Consider the following 16,909-nt stretch of genomic DNA (forward strand, 5'->3'; position numbering starts at 1 on the left):
TTGATCAACCAAACCTAGTGCTAATGCATTAAGGTAAACCAATGAAAGATGGCTATTTTGAAAGTGTGATATGGAGAGCAAATGCCTTGAGAATGATTGGGGCAGGGAATGTATGGATGTGCTTTATGCAATTGATGTATGTATATGTATGGATTGTGGTAAGAGTTGTATGAGTCCCTAATAAAATGTAAAAGAAGAAAAGAGAAAAAAATGATTAGGGCAAAGACTGTACAGATGTGCTTTATACAATTGATGTATGTATATGTATGAACTGGGAAAAGAATTGTATCAGCCCCAATAAATTGTTAAAATAAAAAAAAAGAAAGTGTGATAAAAGAAATAAAAGGAAAAACAAAAATAACATTTGTAATACGAAATGATCACAGCACCGGTATGCATAATCAAACACGTCAGAAATATCCTGTCCAGCTTCATGCAGTAAGTTTCAAAATCCTGGCATAGGAATCATTTTATTATGGATGAGATACATGTGCTCAATGAAAAGATGAAAACTTATAAGAAAGCCGTTTGGGTATGCTGATGCGGAAGCATTTCCTGGTGGCTTGAGGTGGTCCACAGAAGGCAAGAGGAAAAGACCATGAGACCTCAGGTACAGGTGGAGGAGTAGAACCACTCGGGAGGGGCTTTTGCTGGGACCAGAACAGAGAATTCTCTGTTTCTTTGGTTCCCTGACCCACCTACCTTCACTGTTCGTTATTTTTCCAACGACCCTTGTTACAGACAGACGAGCGGCTCAGACATAGTCTTAGAGACTAGCAAGCAAAGGAAGAGGTGATGGTGTGGGGCTGTTTTCCTGGGAAGGAGGACCTGGGAAAACAGAACAGAGGCACCCCCGCCCACTCTACCTTTCCAACCATGCTAGACACATGTGGGATGCTTCTAGAATACTCCTGTTCACATCTGAAAGTAGATTTGTGGTTACTGGAGGCTGAAGATGAAGGAACAACAGGAAGTTAATGGCTTGATGGGTACAGAACTTTGATTTAGATCATGAAAAAAAAAAACACTTGGAGAATAAATGGTGATGGCGATACAATATTGTGAATTTACTCAATGCCACTTTAAAAAATGCTTAAAACAGTGCATTCTGAAAACAGGAAACGTGATGCTCCCTTGAGGAGATGGCAATCCATGAGATGAAACAAAATGTGTATGAATTGCTGAAAGGAAAACTGATGATATCCTTTGTAAACCTTGATCCAATTCGCAGAAAAAAGTTAAAATTAATTCATCTAATGGCAAATTTTATGTTATCTATTTTTTTGCCACAGTAATTATCAATCTTTAAAGATCAGAGCCTGTGTAATGGGTGGCCTCTGTGAGAAGGCTCCAAGTCTGGGAAACCACGGGGGACGGGAAGTGACCTACCCACAGACCAACACACTGGTTGTGTAAGGCACTGATCACACCCCAGCTATGGCAGAGACCACAGCCATAGGCTGGATTGGAGCTGCCTTGGGAAATGGCCGTGTCATGATGGAGTGGGCTACACTTGAGGCCACCCCTTCGTCACTGGGAGGACCAGAGAAGCAGGGCTGGACCTGAGTCAGGGTGGACCAGGGTTACCAAACAGTGGGCGGAGGCCACAAACTCCCTGGCCTCAGCCTCTGTAAAGGCTTCACTTGCCACCCACCCACAGTCCCCTCTGCCCACACAACAGCACTGGCCCTGACTGAGAAACCTCATGACCTTGCTCAGTCATGGCCAGTCCGCTTCCAGTAAACCAAATCGGTGACGCATCCTTGCCACACTGGCGCGGTTCCTTTTGGACTGAGCTGGGACAGGCCAGCCAAGTCCTGGGACCTGGCCTTGAGCCACGCCACCAGCAGGCAGGCTGAGTCACTCCTCTTTGGAGGACACTGCCTTCCCCTGTTGGAGGGTCTCAAGGGCTTCTTTGTGCTCCTTGGGTTTAGGAAGAACCAGACGAGGCAGCCCTGGGGAGCTTTCCTTTTCAAAGGTCTGACACCCACCACCCCATCCGCACAGACGTAGCCAAGTGGCCTCCTTCATGGTCTAGCCACACCTGTGATTCACCCGGTTTAGACCGGGAATGTGGCACAGAACATTACTGACTTGTTCCGCTCTTGTCACCCCACATGGGGAACAGTGAACCTGCTCCCCACTGACCTCTGGGTTGTCAACCCCCTGCCGCCACTTCTAGGGTCCTCGGTTGCCAATCCATGCACACGGTGGTTGGGGTTGCTACAGAAGTAGATTCTGGGTACAGGTAGTTCGTTTGGAAATAATTCCAGGAAGAAACTGGGCCTCAACAGGAAGGAAAGCTAAGGAAGGCGCATTAATGAGCAGGCAACTACTGTGGGCAAGGGAACTGCTGGCAGCCCTCTGAAGAGTTATAAGGAAATGCTTCAGAACTGTCCAGGGAGGGGTAGGAAAGATGAGGCACTTAACCTACTTCTATTTTCACAGATGGAGTTGCCCCTGGGGTGGCCAAACCCCAGCATGTCCGTCCTACCTCTATAGAAAAGTTGAGCAAGTTTCCATGGAGCTAGAGAAAGTCTCGCTGTGGGGAATGTTCAAGTGTACCAGAACTTTCCACCCAGACTAAAGGTGAACTTGCAACAGTGTCAACAATGGATAGTGTACTCTCTCCCTGGACCCACCATTCATGAATCTTTCTCGGTGGTTAAAAGGTCCACACTGCGGCCCTATTCACCACATCGGGGTTCCAGACAAAAGGAAATTGTGGGTGTTGTTAGGTGTCGGTCAGGCAGTTCCTGCTCAGAGCGACCCCTTGTGCAACAGAATGGAACACTGCTTGGCCCTGTGCCAACTGTTGTGATGGTCAAGCCCACCATTGTACACACGGTGTCAGTCCACCTTGTCCAGGGTCGTCTTCTCCTTCACTGATCCTCTATTTTATCAAGCATGTTGTCCTTCTCCAGGGACTGGTCTCTCCTGATAATATGTCCAAAGTACACCGGACTAAGTCAGGCCATTCTTGCTTCTAAGGAGAATTCTGGCTGTACTTGCACCAAGACAGATTTGTTTGTTCTTTTGGCAGTTCCTGGTGCTTGCGATATTCTTTCCCAGCACCATGATTCAGATGCATCGATTGATCTATTCAGTGTCCGACATTCACACGCGTATGAGGCAATTGAAATACCATGACTTGAGTCAGGCGCGCCTTGGTCTTCGAAGTAACCTCCTTATTTTTCAAAAACCCTAAAGAGGTTTGTGCAGCAGATGCACCCAATGCAACGTGTCCTTGATTGTAGATCCAAAAAAGATGGAATCTTTGACAAAATCAATCTATCCTTGCCTTTTGTGATGTTATTTAGTGGTCCAGTTGTGAGGATTTTTGTTTTGTTTGCAGTGAATTGTAATCCATTCTGAAGGCTGCCATCCTTGATCTTTATCAGTAAGTGCTTCAAGTTCTCTTTGCTTTTTGCAAGTTAAGGTTGTTTCATCCGCACATCAGTGATTGTTTAATAAGCCTTCCTTCAAACCTGATACCACATTCCTCTTCATATAGCCCACCTTCTCTGAAGATTTCCTCCTCATACAGGTTGAATAAGTACAAAGGACACAGCTTTGACAAATACCTTTCTGAGTTTAAACCATGCTGCATCCCCTTGTTTCTGTTCACACAACTGCCTCCGGATCCATGTACAGGACCCACGTGAGCACAATGAAGTGTTCTGGAATTCCCAATCTTCTCAAGATTATCCACAGTTTGTTATGATCCACACAGTCAGATGTCTTGTCACAGTCAATAAAACAGAAGTAAACATCTTTCTGGCAGTCTCTGCTTAAAGTCAAGATCGATCTAACATCAACCATGATAACCCTTGGTCTACATCCTCTTCTGAATACAACCTGAACCTCTGGCAGCTCCCTGTCAATGTACTGCTGCAACCGTTGTTGAATTACCTTCAGCAAAAACTTACTTGCATGTCGTATAAATAGTATTGTTCTAGAATTTGAGACTCCTGTTGGGTCACCTTTCTTTGGAATGGGCACAAATATGGATGTCTTCCAGTTAGTTGGACAAGCAGCTGTCTTCCAGATTTCTTGGACAGGCCAGTGAGTGTGCCCAGCGCGTCATCAGCTTGTTGTTGCAATAACATTTCCATTGATGTTCCATCAGTTCTTAGAACCTTGTCTTCTGTGCATGCCTTTCGTGCAACTTCGACTTCTTCCTTCAGTAACGTTGGTTCTTGCACATGTGCGCCCTCATGAACTAGTTGAATACTGAGTAGTTCTTTTTTGCTACGGCGATTTTGTGTATTCTTTCCAAATTATTTTGATGCTTCCTTCGTGGTTCGATAGTTTGCCCACAGAATCTTTCAATATTGCAACTCAGGGCTTGATTTTTTCCTTCAATTGTTTCCATTGAAGACAAGTGGAGTGTGTTCTTCCTCTTTGGTTTTCTAACTCTAGGTCTTTGCATAGTTCATTGCACACTTTATTTTGTCTTCCCAAGTCCCCTTTGAAAGTTTCTGTTCAGCTCTTTTATTTTCCTCATCTCTCTAATTTGCCTTAACATTGAGCTGTTAACGGCAAGGTCGGCAGTTCTAAAGCACCAGCTGCTCCTCCAGAGAAAGATTAGGATTTCTATGACTATAGAGTTCAATAGTCTCTGAAACCCACAGGGCCGGTTCTACCTTGTTCTATAGGGTCAATATGAGTCAGCATCGACTTGATGACAGTGAGTTTGTTTTTGTTTTTGGACGCTGATTAAAAGCAAGTTTCAGAGTATCTTCTGACATCCACTTTAATCTATTGTTTTTTCCCTATCTTTTTAAATGATGTTTTGCTTTATTTTTTTTCTTCATGTATGATATACTTGGTGCCCTCCCACAGTTCATCTGGTCTTCTGTCACTAATGTCCCATGTGTCAAGTCTGTTCTTGAACTTCAAGTGGGATTTACTGAAGGTTGTATTTTGGATCTCATGAACTCATTTTAGTTTTGTTTGCCTTCGACCTGAATCTACATATGAGAAATGGACAGTCTGTTGTACAGTCATTCTCCGGCTTCCTGTTGACTGATGTGGAGCTTCTTCATCATCTCTTCCCACAGATGTAGTCAACTGGATTTCTGTGCACTGCATTGGAGAAGTCCATTTGTAGAGTCACTGTTTTTGTTGTTGAAAAAAAGGATTTGCAATGAAGAAGCTATTGGTCTTGCAAAATTCCATCATATGATCTCCAGTCATTTCTAGCACCAAGACCATATTTTCCAAGTACTGTTCCTCCCTCTTTGTTTCTTTGTTCTTTCCTCTGCTTCCTTCCCCTTTGTAGAGGAGTGTAAACAAGCATGTTCCAGCTTACTCACCTTAAATGGTCCATTAGTCCAGCAAGCAACTGCCACTTCTTGTCTATATGAGCAAGGGAGGATAGAAAATAACATTAAAAAAATCTCAGTACTACCTTCCCCCCAACACACCCCCCAAAAGAAAGAAAGAGGCTCAAAGGAAGAAAAAAAAGGGAGCGAATAAAAATTGTAGTTACGTAAACTTTGTCACAACTGATGTACTGTTTTTTCTTTGAAAGATTTTTTCCCAATGTTAATTATTAAAAACTCAAAAAGCAAAACAAAACAGAAAACTGAGAGACTGGTATATGAATTTCTACCTAGATGTAATGCTGCCTGATCAAGAATTGTAGCCTTCAGTATGAATTACAACTCAGTGTAAAGAAAACGAAAATCCTCACAACTGGATGAACAGGTAACATCATGATACACAGAGACAAGATCAACTTTGTCAGGGATTTCGTCTGGCATAGATCCACAATCCGTGCTCATGGAAGCAGCAGTCAAGCATTCAAATGGCACACCGCATTGGGTAAATCTGCAGCATGAGACCTCTTTAATGTATTGAAATGCAAAGATGTTAATTTGTAGGCTAATGTGTGTCTGACCCCAGCCATGGTATTTTTAATGGCCTTATTTGCATGTGAATGTTGGACATTGAATAAGGAAGACTAAAGAAGGTTTGGTACATTTGAATTATGGTTCTGGGAAAGAATATTTATCGAAAGTACCATGAACTGCCAAAAGAATAAACAAATGCATCTTGGAGGGGTTACAATCAGAATGCTCCTTAGAGATAAGGATGTCTAGACATTCTCTCACATACTTTAGACATATTATCCGGAGAGATGAATCCCTGGGGGAAAGGGCCTCATGCGTGGTACAGTAGAGGGGCAGTGAAAAAGAAGAAGATCCTCCACAAGGTAGATTGACATGGTGGCTGCAACAGTGGGCTTAAACTTAAGTAAGGCCAGTCACAAGGATGACAGGGACCCGGTCACTGTGAATGGAAACTGGCTCGATGGCACCTAGCAACAACAACAACATTTTCCAAAGATCCCTGGCAAGGTAGCGGATTCCACATTGGGCTGCTAACCAATTGGCCATTCAAACTCAGTGGCCACTCTTCGGGAGGGTTTCCACGCCCATAAAGATTCACAGCTTTGGAGACCCACAGAAGCAGTGTACTCAGTCCTGTAGAGTCGCTATAAACAAGAGTTGGCTTAATCATAGTGAAGCTAGTTGAATAGAGCATTTTCCCAACTTTTACTTGAGCCTTCTTTCTAAAAATATATATATTTTTAAATTTTGGTAAATACGTTTTATACCTCACTATACCTGAGAACCACCACTTGCCTGTCAGTTTGTCACAGTGTGGTGGCTCGTGTGTTGCTGGGATGCTGGAAGCTATGTCACTGGTATTTCAAATACCAGCAGGGTCACCAAAGTGAACAGTGCAGCAATTTCTTCTTCATCGTCTGTTCTTAGTCTGGAAACTCAGAAGGTACGAAGAAGGAATTGGCTGCTTATTTAGGAGGAAGTAGCTGCTGAAAAGTATGCAAAGCATGGAAATACTGTCAGATACTGAGGGGCTAATAAATGGAAGCAGGATACTGTTAGAGAGAGAGCCGGAAGATGAGCTCCTTGGGCTGAAAAACCCTCAAAAGAGACTGAAGAGAGATGCTTTCTCAAAGGGGTGCCAACTATTGTGACCTGTTGGAGTGGAGCCTTCGGGGTCTTCATTTGCTGGTGGAGCAAACTCAGAGTAATAAGAGATGGCTGCAAAAATCTACTAATGATCAGAATTTAGAATGAAACAGTATGACTCTTGGAAAATTGGCAATTGTCAAAAAGGAAACGGAATACATAAAGATCAGTATCTGAGGCATCAGTGAGCTGAAATGGACAGGTATTGGCCATTCTGACCCAGAAAATCATGTGGTTTACTATACTGTTCTTGACACAATCAAGAACAATGGCATTGCATTCATTGTCAGAAAATATATTTTAAGGTCTATCTTGAAATACAATGCTGTCTTGGATAGGTTTATATCTATCTGCCTTCAAAGAATCCAATCCATACAACGATCATTTAAATTTATGCACCAACCGCCAAAACTAGTATTGAGGAGACTGAAGGATTGTTTTTAGTATGAAATTCATTAAATGTGCAATCAAGATGCATTGATATTTATTGGTATTTGGAAGGCACAAGTTGGGAACAAAGAGAAAGGAACACTAGTTGGAAAATATGGTCTTGGTGATAGCAATGAAGCTGAAGAGTGCATGATAGAACTTTGTAAGATCAATGGCTTGGTCATAGAAAATACCTTTTTCAACAACACAGCGACATACACATGGACCTCTCCAGATGGAATACATAGAAATCAACTACATCTGTGGGAAGAGATGAAAGAGAAGTTCAATATTAGCAGCTCAAATCAGGCCAGGGACTGACTGTGGAAACAGACCCTCAATTTGGCATATTTAATTTCTGATTGAAGCTGAAGAAAATTAAAGTAAGTCCATGAGAGCTAAAATATGACTTTGAGTCTATCTCAAATTTTGAGAATATCTCAAGAACAGTTTTGCTCGTTTTCTGTATTTTTTGCTCTGCTTGTTCATGTTAAGGTGTATCTCATAGGTGTTATGTCACTGGAGGTCAGCCTCATGAAGTTGTGTTACATGTTTTCCTGTGTTTCTGTATATGAAACCCAGGATTGATGAACTGATAGGGACAACAAGTAGTATAAGGTTGTGGTTTTTTGTTTTTGCGGGGAGGGTACAGCGGTAGTGGTGGTGGGGTGGTAAAAGGGAGCTGATGTCAAGGAGTCCAGGAAGAAAAAGAATGTTTGGAAACAGATTGTGCTGTGCAATTCTGTTTGGCATACTTGAACTATGGAAAGATATATGTATTAATTCCTAATTAATAATAAATTTACAAAAAGGAAAAAGATGCTGCATGGAACACTAATGACAGAAAATGTTATGAGCCGCAGCTCATCACCTGAAGAGGACATCAAGAACATCATTCATGAAGAAAGCAAAGGTCATTTAAAAGACAAGAAAGAAAGAAAGAAAGAAAGAAAGAAAGAAAGAAAGGATCAGAGTGGATATTAGAAGAGACTTGGAAATCTCCTCCTAGTCGCAGAGTAGCTGAGGCGACTGAAAGAAATAATGAAGTCAAAGAGTTGAACAAAAACTTTCAAAGGCAGCTCGAGAGGATAAAGTAAAATATTAGGATGAAATGTGATTTAGAAATAAATACAGAGATTTAGAAAACCAAAAGGGAAGGACACGCTCAGTGTATGTTAAACTGAAAGAACTCAAGAAAAAATTCAGGCCTCAACTTGCATATTTAGTGATTCTATAGGCAAAACATTGAATGATCCATGAAGCATCAAAAGAAGATGGAAAAATGCACAGTCACTGTACCAAGAAGAACTGGCAAACATTCAACCTTTCAGGAGGTAGCAGATTAGCAAGAACCAATGGTACAGAAGGAAGACGTTCAAGCAGCACTGAATGCATCAGCCAAAAAACAGTGATCTAGGAATTGATGGAATATCAACAAGCTGATTGTGTTAGTCTGGATGGACTAGAGAAACAAATTCCTGGACACTGATGTGTATAAGAGAGAGTTTTATATAAAGAGCAGTTGTACATTAAGAAATCATCCCAGCCCCGTCCAGATTAAGTCCATAAGTCTGATATTAGCTCATATGTCTGATACCAATCTATAAAGTCTTCTTCAGACTCACAAAATGCATGAAATGATGTCGAATGCAACTAAAATGTCCTCCTAATTTGCCCATATCATGAGGTGTTTGACAGTTTCACTCCTGTTTTTTAGAGATGCATAATATTCAATTGTATACAAGTACCAGAGTTTACGAGGGGGTACCCAAAAAACCCTGAATTGTGCTGGGAAGAGAGGAGCTTTCCTTGAATGCATTTTTCCCATGACGCGAGCATCAAGCAACTGGCTCTGAGTTAGCACACCCAGTGGCATTGCCTGGGAAGGTTCTCTCTGAGCACAGTGAATGTTTTCTTAAAAACAGTTTCACTTGAACCCCATTTTTAGTGATGGTTGATTTAAGAGAAATGTGTGTGGCTGTGGAATTTCTGTTTCCTGCGCCAGAATAATTCCACAGAAACTGTTGTGATGTTGAACCAAGCTTTCAAGGTGTGGCATGTATATATCTCCTGTCAACTTGCGAAGGGGATGGAATTAATCAGGTCACAAGTTGATGACCTCATTTGGAGGTGTGAAGGAGATAAATAGCTCACTGGAGGGCAGCCACACTCTCTCTGCTTCAATTCCTTGCTAGACATTCCTGTTGACAAGGCACATAGAGCTATGCTTATGGACTAGAGCCCTGGAGCTGGAGGAACCAGGTGGAGACCCATGCCAGTGCTGAGATGCTTCAACTGCCACTGGATCTACAAGACTTTCTACTGACTGGTCTGTGATCTTTCTTCACTCGGCATTATTGCATGGTTGCATGAGTCTAAAGAGGAATTTATGGACGAGTGTCAGACATATGGGCTAATATCAGGCTTATCTACTTGATCTGGACTGGGCTAGGATGTTTTCTCAATACACAATGGCTCGGCCATCTAGCTCAGAGGCAACAAAGCCACATGGAAGAACACACCAGCTTGTGTGATCACGTGGTTCCGAAGGGATCAGTTATCAGAAATCAAAGAACAAAAAAACATATCATTGGGTACACACCTCCATGATACAATCTCTGAGGACAAGCTGGTGCATAAGCAAATGTGGTGAAGAAAGCTGATGATGCCTGGCTAACAAAAGAGATAGTGTCTGGAGTCTTAAAGGCTTGAAGGCGAATAAGCAGCCATCTAGCTCAGAAGCAACAAAGCCCACATGGAAGCACACCAGCCTGTGCGATCACGAGGTGTCGAAGGGATCAGGTATGAGGCATCATCAAAAAAACAATCTTATCATAGTGAATGAAGGGGGAAGTGCCACTGGAGACCCCCTCACAGAGGGGTCTAGAGGAGGAGATGAGTCAGTCAGGGTGCGACGTAGCACTGATGAAGAATACAGCTTTCCTCCAGTTCCTAAATGCTTCCTTTCCCCCCACTACCATGATCTGAATTCTACATTGCAAGTCTGGATAGAGCAGAGGATGTACACTGGTGCAGATAGGAGCTGGAGGCACAGGGAATCCAGGGTGGATGATACCTTCAGGACCAGGGGTGGAGGGGTGATACTGGGAGGGTAGAGGGTGAGTGGGTCGGAAAGAGGGAACCGATTACAAGGATCTACATGTGATCTCCTCCCTTGGGGACAGACAATAGAAAACGGGGTGAAGGGAGACACCAGATAGGGCAAGATATGACAAAATAATAATTTATAAATTATCAAGGGCTCACGAGGGAGGGGGGAGCGGGGAGGGAGGGGACAAAAGAGAACTTGATGTAAAGGGCTTAAGAGGAGAGCAAATGATTTGAAAATGATTAGGGCAAAGAATGTACGATGTGCTTTATAAAATTGATGTATGTATATGTATGGATTGTGATAAGAGTTGTATGAGTCCCTAATAAAATGTTTTTAAAAATACACAATTGCTCTTTTATATAAAACTCTTGCACACATGAGTGTCTATGAGTTTGTTTCTCGATTCACCCTGGACTGACACACAAGGACCGTGCTTTAGGAAAAGCTCATGTGTATGAGTGGCTTTTTATTTCAAAAAAGGTAGATGGCAAACCTCATTCTGGATGTTCCACAACTTCCAGAACAGACAAAAATGTCAACTTGGTATGCATTTGGAGTTATTTCCACCACCTTAGACTGTTAAGCAAGCTTTCTATTTAGAGGTTCTGAAAAGATTGCATAACAGTGTGCAACAAAGAAAGGCCTGATTTGTGGCAGTTGGGGAGCTGGTTTTGCCACCATGACAATGCACCTGCTCACGCAGCCATCTCAGTGTGCCAGTTTTTAGGGAGAAAAACAGCTGCCTCTCTTGCCCCACACACCTTACTCGCTTGACCTCCCTCAGTGAGACTTCTTTTTTGTTTCCTTGAAGGAAGAGAGACATGAAAGGACAGCGATTTGACGACATAAAAGAGGTGAAGGGGGAAAATGAGGGAGGTGCTGTCAGCTTCCCAAACAAACGAGTATGAAAAATGTCTCCAAGAACGGAATTGCAGATTTGACTAACGTATTAAGTACAAGGGAGAGTACTTTGGAAGTGAGATGGCTGTTTTGTAAAAATATTTCAATACATAGTTTTTTTGGGGGGAAACCTGTCTTTGAGGGGGTACCCCCTTGTATTTATACCCTCCTCCACAGAACAGCTTTTTGTTTTTCCATATTTTTACTACTGTAGCCAGCACTGCGATAAACATGAGTGGGCACATGTCTGTTCATATTTTGTTCTTTATTTGTTTGAGGTAAAAACGTAGCAGACAGATTTGAGGGTCATGTAGTATTTCGATTCACGTTTATTTAAGGAAGGGCCATACTGTTTCCATAATGGATGCACAATTCTGCAGTCCCACCCGCAGTACTTGTCATTGTTTTAATTTGTATTTCTCTTACAAGTGATTGCGAGTGTTTCTTCATCCGAGTTTTGGCCGCCTGGGCAGCTCTTCTTCTTTGGAAGAAGCGAAGTCTCCCTTTTCTTCCTGCAGGGAGGCTCACAACAAGCCTAGTTGCTTGGAAAAACTAACCAATACACTTGTTAGGCTCCACACACCCTATTTGCATATCCCTGCCTCCCACATTGGTGCCCTGTACCTTATGGCACTTTTAGGAAGCTGTGTAACCCCCTTCGTGGACCACAAGGATCTTACTTGGATAGCTTGAGTCAATCATTTGGTGGGAGTTGCAAGACCAAGGCAAAAAGGACCCTGTAGAAGTGACGCATTGCACTGCAGAACTATGACTTGTGGTTCTCTTATTGCCGTGGCCCGCCAACAAATGTCCATCAAATGTGCATTCACAGCTGTAGTGTCTTATGCCAGTCTCCTGCCCCTGCTGCCGCCATCTCTTGTGGTCTCTCATGTCACAACTGTCTTTTTACTGAAGTCAGGAGACTCTCAACTCAGAAACCCCACGTCCAGAGGGTGTGCTTCCCTGCAGCCTCAGCTTCCTTGATAGCCATGAGATTCCCATTTCTGCCTCTGGGAGGGTCAGTTGAAGCCCAGCCGGAGGGCAAAACTGACCAACTTAGGACATTATACACGTATAGGGGAGCTAGAAACTGTAACGCATAAACTGTTGACTTGTACAGATCAAACTCTTAAGTGACTAGACACTATTTACATACGAAAATGGGTGTTGGTGATAGGGAACAACTTTCAATACATTTTCATTCACACCAGAGCCAAATTAATGCATGTCAAAACAAAGCAAGCAAAAAAATAAATAAATTTTAGGTGGAATATTGGCTTAAAATTTTTTTTCCAGTTCTTTCTTTCTTTTTTTTCATCATTTTATTGGGGACTCATACAACTCTTATCACAATCCATACATCCATCCATTGTGTACAAAAGCACATTTGTACATTTGTTAACATCATCATTCTCAGAACATTTGCTTTCTGTTTGAGCCCTTGGTATCAGCTCCTCATTTCCCCCACTCCATCCTCACTCCCCCCTCGCTCATGAACCCTTGAGAATTTATAAATTATTATTTTGTCATATCATGCACTGTCCTACGTCTCCCTTCACCCACTTTTCTGTTGTCTGTCCTCCAGGGAGGAGGTTATATGGAGATCCTTGTAATCGGTTCCCCCTTTCCACCCCACCCTCCCTCCACCCTCCCGGTATCGCCACTCTCACCACTGGTCCTGAAGGGGTCATCTGTCCTGGAGTCCCTGTGGCTTTAAGACTTAAGGAAAACAAAAAGCAAAGAGGGCATTAAAGTAATTAGTATATGGTAGTTCTGGGCCACCCTGTGTCTTGCACACTCAAACTATCCAGTCCCTTTAGTGAGCCACAAGGACTTCACATTAGTATTGTCTACCGAGGCATTTGGTGGGAGTTACAAAAATTATAGCTCGAGGGACCATGTTAAACAATTCACTACATTATAAAAGAGCTGGTGACCAAGATGTACGAATAAGAGCTTTGTCCTGCTTTGAGAATGATTGGGGCAGGGAATGTATGGATGTGCTTTATACAATTGATGTATGTATATGTATGGATTGTGATAAGAGTTGTATGAGTCCCTAATAAAATGTAAAAAAAGAAAAGAGGAGAAAAAAATGATTAGGGCAAAGACTGTACAGATGTGCTTTATACAATTGATGTATGTATATGTATGAACTGTGATAAGAATTGTATGAGCCCCAATAAATTGTTTAAAAAAAAAAAAGCTTTGTCCTGGAAGAGTCAAAACACACACACACACACACACACACACACACACACACACACACAAGAATATGAGCTTCTTGGAGGACCTGAGAATCTAGTTCCAACCCTCTTAGGGGGACTGATAGCCTGAGACTTAGACCAACAATCACACCAGCATACTTGATCACATGTCCAGAAACAGATCCTGCAACGTGGATTTGGGTGCAAGAAATGATTACAGAAGAACGTTTAGGATAGCCAGCGCCTGTCTGACCACTTGTGGTACTTTGCGTGCTGCTCTGCAGATACTGGAACCTATGCCACCAACATTTCAAATACCAGCAGGTCACCACACTAGACAGGTGAAAAGTGCTTCCAAATTAGGCTAGAGTAGGGGGGAAATCTTTTTCAAAAATTAGTCAATGAAACCCTATGAAGCGCAGATATTGGCCAATACAGTGCCAGAAGATGAACCCTCTAGATTGGAAACCCCCAAATCTAAATTCACTGCCATTGAGTTGATTCCGACTCACAGTGACCTGTATAGAGTTCTTGTGGTTGTATGTCTTTCTGAGAGAAAATAGCCCCAAACTTTCTCCTGCAGAGCAGCTGGTGGGTTTGAACCTTGAAGTTAGCAGCCCGACCCTTCCCCAGCACTGCACCAGGCTCTTACATCATGATCACAGTGAGAGAGTGGCAGGAGGATGTGAACCTAGTCCAAAAAGACAGCGTTCTACATCTAACGGGTGAATATTGACTGGGGTCTTGAAAACTCATGAGCAGCCATCTCCCGTGTAACTCTTGGTCTCTCTGTGTCTGGTTCAGATGGTGCAAGACCAGGCACTGCTTTCTTTTACCGTCTATAAGGTTGTCACGAGTTGGAGCCAACTCACAACAAACCTGGGGCCAAGCAGGACAGGGCCGGGTAAGGGGCAGAGCTGGGGAGCCATGTTGGCTTCAAACCTCTGCCTGGTCCCTTGGGATTCCAATTATCCCTGGGGGGTGGAGTGGTCATGTTATGAGAAACTTTCAATTCTCCTGGAAACCAGATTTCTGGTTCCAAGGTAGATGAGAAAGCACCCCTAGGTCATTATGCTCAGGTATCCTTCTGAATCTTGAGCCTGAAAGCTAAATAGTCACTTTTGATTTGTACCGTGGTCCAGATAAGTGGCTAAGACTGTCTTGCCCTGGGCATGGTGCTCTTTCTTTTTTTTTGGGGGGGGGGGGGATTTCACATTTGTTGATTTTTATTCATAATCTCTTTTTCAATACAATTTACAATCTTGTCCCCACTCCCAGACTCAATATGCAGGTGCTAAGTGGCAGAGGCCTGGAATAAATACACCCCCAAACAGGTAAAGCTGTGGAGCTAAGTGCATGCAACAGGTTCTATGAGAGCGGGGTGCTGGGGAAGGCGTCGTGGAAATCGAAGAGTAAGACAAGGTAAGTGGAAGGTTTGAGCTCAAGTTCCTTCAGTCATCCTTGTCTTTCGCTCAGTGCTTAAGGATGCGCGTGAACTCCATGTAATTGAAGTTCCCCTTTTTGTCAATGGGTGCTTCTCAGTACAGCTCATCCACTTCCTTATCCGTGAAGCGATCTCCCATGGTCGTCAGAAGCTCTCTCGGGTAATCTTCCTGAATGGTGCCTGTTGCTTCTTCATAGAAGCAGGCAAAAGCATTTCTGATGACATATTCCGGATCGGTCCCGTTCAGCTTCTCCCCAAACATCGTCAGGAACATGGTGAAATTGATGGGGCCCGGAGCCTCGTTCATCATGGCGTCCAGGTAGGCGTCGGTTGGATTCTTCCCAAGAGAAGCAAGCATGTCATGCAAATCTTCCTTGTCGATGAAGCCATCTCGATTCTGGTCGATCACGTTGAAGGCCTCTTTGAACTCCTGAATCTGTGACTGGTCGAACATGGCAAACACATTGGATGTTGCGCGCTGAGGGCGCTTCTTGGTGGTCTTGGTCTTTGCCTTTTTGCTCGACATGGTGGCTGTTTGGGTAGTTCAAAGCCGGACGCGCGACGGGGACGCCTGGAGCAGAGCGAGCAGCGACGGCGGCGGGTTGGACCGGGGCGCGGCTGGTTCGCATGGTGCTCTTTCAAAGAAGTCAGTCACTTTCAGGAACTATATTCTGAAGCCTGAGCGGAAGCTAGGTTTTAGGGTAAATCAATAATTAGTTTAGCCATCTTCAAGACGATGCTGTATGAAGTTCTCCCCGGCCACACGCCGATCAGCCTGTTCTGACTCCCCCGTGGTATAAGAGTGCTCTGAGGCTCTCTCGCCATCAGAGCATTTTCGCTCTCTAGTTGAAAGGTCCTGATTTGGAATTCATCTTTTCAATAAAATCCAATCCATTTCTATGATTGGCTTAATGTGAATTTTGTTTTTAACACTTGACTCAAGACACGAGAGCTGGACCTTTCTACTCCTCTATTGCCCTTCGGGGTGATGACTCGGGAGCCTTAAACCTGGGGGGCAGCATCGTAATGTAACTATTGGTCTCTCCACGTCCGGAGGAAAGAAGCAGGAGGAAAGTCAAAGATACGTGCAACACTGAGTTCAGTCGACTCATGGACCACGTGAACATTCGTCTCCATGGCCCCGAGACCAGAAAAACTAGATGGTGCCTGGCTACGATCACCAACTGCTCTGAACCCTGAATCACTTAGAACAGTGGTTCTCAACCTTCCTGATGCCGCGACCCTTTCATACAGTTCCTCATGTTGTGGTGACCCTCCAACCATAGAATTATTTTAGTTGCTACTTCATAGCTATAATTTTACTACTGTTATGAATTGGGCAACCCCTGTGAAAGGGTCATTAGACCCCCCCCAAAGGGGGTCTCGACCCACGGGTTGAGAACAGATGATTTAGAAGGTCTCAGAGACAGTGGGAGAAAAATGTAAAGCGAAACTCAAAATCCTAAACAAGACCAGGCTTAGTGGTTAGTGGTGGAACCCCTGAGGCTATGACCTTGGTCAGCGACCACTTAGGCCTAGAAATGAATTCAAGCCTAAGGCTCAATTCTCAGTCTAACAATGGACAGGTCTATAAGGAGAAAAATAACACCAGAGAAGCATGCACACCTCAGAATAATGAATCACTTGAGATCAAAAGGGTCACATTTACAAAATCAAAAACAATCCCACTACCATCAAGTCAATTCTGATTCACGCAACCCTATAGGACAGAGTAGAATTGCCTTCTTGGTGTCAAATCTTTACAGGAGGATCAGGGAGTCTCATCTTTCTCCCATGGACCAGCTGGTGGGCT

The 16,909-nt window shown here is 43.5% G+C and overlaps 1 pseudogene; it reads right to left on the reverse strand.

Moving 5' to 3' along the window:
• Positions 1–14,860: 14,860 nt before the first annotated feature.
• Positions 14,861–15,707, reverse strand: LOC142422439 (myosin regulatory light chain 12B pseudogene; annotated as a pseudogene).
• Between the last annotated feature and the right edge of the window lie 1,202 nt (positions 15,708–16,909).

The sequence above is a fragment of the Tenrec ecaudatus genome, chromosome 12 (assembly GCF_050624435.1).
Source record: "Tenrec ecaudatus isolate mTenEca1 chromosome 12, mTenEca1.hap1, whole genome shotgun sequence".
In the NCBI taxonomy this organism is placed as follows: domain Eukaryota; kingdom Metazoa; phylum Chordata; class Mammalia; order Afrosoricida; family Tenrecidae; genus Tenrec; species Tenrec ecaudatus.